Raw genomic sequence first — 2500 nt, 5'->3', positions numbered from 1 at the left:
ACACCTTCTAGTAATCATTAACGTTATACGGGCCTGGCACCCTCTATGGGTAAATGGCCTCATTTAAGAAGGACTTAAATCGTTAATTTCTCATACTAGATTATAGATGTTCCATACACTGCATCCCATATTTGTCATAAAAACAAAATGGCTTAGTGCTGAACTGATTTCTTTTCGCTCGCCGCTACTAAGAAAATCCTTGTTAGTTTCTTTTCCTTCCCTCATTAATATGCTTAAATTCAGGGAGTTATCTCATATGAGTTGAGGTTGTTTAACACTTGCAATTATTTTTATTGTATATACTCTATAAAAAATATTTTTTTAGTTTTGAACCTGCTTTCGACCATATTATCAAATAATAGAGGATTGTTTAATTTTTCTCATTGTATATTTTTATATACTATAATCCTCTAAAAAATAGATAATATAAGAATACTTTAGGATTCAAATAATATTTTTTAGGTATACTTTATAAATTAATATTATGAAGTTTTTACAAACTCCAATAATATAACATATGCTTAATAAATTAAGCAACTTATTTAGCATAGTCTCACAACCCTCAACCATATGTAGTCCAAGCAGCACTTCAAAATTAATTAAAGTACATAACAGCATGGACTGCGATATGCGTTCAAAATGTCGATGTTCATGTGTCCTGCAGTTCACACGATGACGCACAGTTTGCTGCGTTCTTCATCGACCCATGAGCCGAGTGATCCACCGCTTAGAGTAGAATTTTTTTGTTTTATTTTATCAAGTCATTTTTATTAAAGAAATATGATAATATTATTAAAATATTTCTTTTTTATATTAAATGTTTATGTTGCGAATGTCCAATTCAATAAAGAATCGTTTACTTAGAAAATAAGTACAACATGTAAAACATTTTGTATTTCATATTTATGGGACGTAATATATTTTAGAAAAAAAAAATAATTTTTTTCTATTGTATAATTCTTCTACATTGTTATTTTATAATTTTTGTTTTAGAAAAAAATAAATTTTTTCTGTTCAAATTTTTTAAAAGAAAAAAAAATCTTTTTATATTTGTATCTTTTATTATTCTTTTTTTTTTTTTTTCTTATAAATATATTTTATTATTTTTTTTTTTAAATTCTTTTAATATAATGTATTTTTATAATACATTTTGTATTTATATTTTTTTTGTTTTATATTTTTTCAATATTTTTTTCTTTCGAAAAAAATAAAGTTTATAATTTGGAAAAATCACGTTAATGATCCTTCCGCAGGTTCACCTACGGAAACCTTGTTACGACTTTTACTTCCTCTAAACCATCAAGTTTGGTCAACTTCTGCGAAACAACCGTAACACGTTAGCGTCACAGTGATCACGTCCGGAGACCTCACTAAATAATTCAATCGGTAGTAGCGACGGGCGGTGTGTACAAAGGGCAGGGACGTAATCAATACGAGTTAATGACTCACACTTACTGGGAATTCCAAGTTCATGTGAACAGTTTCAGTTCACAATCCCAAGCATGAAAGTGGTTCAGCGGTTTACCCGGACCTCTCGGTCTAGGAAATACACGTTGATACTTTCATTGTAGCGCGCGTGCAGCCCAGGACATCTAAGGGCATTCCAGACCTGTTATTGCTCAATCTCATTATTGCTAGACGCAATTTGTCCATTTAAGAAGCTAGTGTCCTTATAATGGGACAAACAAACAGGTACGGCTCCACTAACATAAACACATTCAAACACAATTATATTTTACTACAATCGTGAATAAAGGCTATGAAAGCTTCAACACCATAATCCTGAAAGCATCTATTTAATATATTTGAGTCTCGTTCGTTATCGGAATTAACCAGACAAATCACTCCACGAACTAAGAACGGCCATGCACCACCACCCATAGATTCGAGAAAGAGCTATCAATCTGTCTTACACGCTTATGTTCGGACCTGGTAAGTTTTCCCGTGTTGAGTCAAATTAAGCCGCAGGCTCCACTCCTGGTGGTGCCCTTCCGTCAATTCCTTTAAGTTTCAGCTTTGCAACCATACTTCCCCCGGAGCCCAAAAGCTTTGGTTTCCCGGGAAGCGACTGAGAGAGCCATAGTAGTAGCTACACCCAATTGCTAGCTGGCATCGTTTATGGTTAGAACTAGGGCGGTATCTGATCGCCTTCGAACCTCTAACTTTCGTTCTTGATTAATGAAAACATCTTTGGCAAATGCTTTCGCTTAAGTTAGTCTTACGACGGTCCAAGAATTTCACCTCTCGCGTCGTAATACTAATGCCCCCAAACTGCTTCTATTAATCATTACCTCTTGATCTAAAAACCAATGAAGATAGATCAGAAGTCTTATTTCATTATTCCATGCACAAAATATTCAGGCATTTGGAGCCTGCTTTAAGCACTCTAATTTGTTCAAAGTAATTGTACCGGCCCACAACAGCACTCGGTAAAGAGCACTGAAGCAGGTTTAAATAGGAGGTATATATAATGATCAAGACCATCATATATTAGAACTCC

General features: G+C 33.7%; 3 non-coding genes across 3 annotated transcripts in view; all 3 read right to left on the bottom strand.

Moving 5' to 3' along the window:
- Positions 1 to 270, bottom strand: part of LOC129953441 (large subunit ribosomal RNA) — a 4028-nt gene extending 3758 nt beyond the window's left edge. The window contains exon 1 of the ribosomal RNA XR_008782529.1: positions 1 to 270. This exon is cut by the window's left edge and continues 3758 nt beyond it. This is a non-coding gene — a ribosomal RNA (large subunit ribosomal RNA).
- Positions 271 to 556: 286 nt separating this feature from the next.
- On the bottom strand, positions 557 to 735 carry LOC129953435 (5.8S ribosomal RNA). Its single transcript, XR_008782524.1, has one exon. It is a non-coding gene; the product is annotated as a 5.8S ribosomal RNA (ribosomal RNA).
- A 501-nt stretch (positions 736 to 1236) lies between these two features.
- The window catches only part of LOC129953438 (small subunit ribosomal RNA), a 1987-nt gene continuing 723 nt past the window's right edge, over positions 1237 to 2500 (bottom strand). Inside the window, exon 1 of the ribosomal RNA XR_008782526.1 lies at positions 1237 to 2500. This exon is cut by the window's right edge and continues 723 nt beyond it. This is a non-coding gene — a ribosomal RNA (small subunit ribosomal RNA).

The sequence above is a fragment of the Eupeodes corollae genome, chromosome X (assembly GCF_945859685.1).
Source record: "Eupeodes corollae chromosome X, idEupCoro1.1, whole genome shotgun sequence".
In the NCBI taxonomy this organism is placed as follows: domain Eukaryota; kingdom Metazoa; phylum Arthropoda; class Insecta; order Diptera; family Syrphidae; genus Eupeodes; species Eupeodes corollae.
Note: the sequence above shows the minus strand (reverse complement) of the source record. Positions and strands in the feature narration are given on the sequence as shown.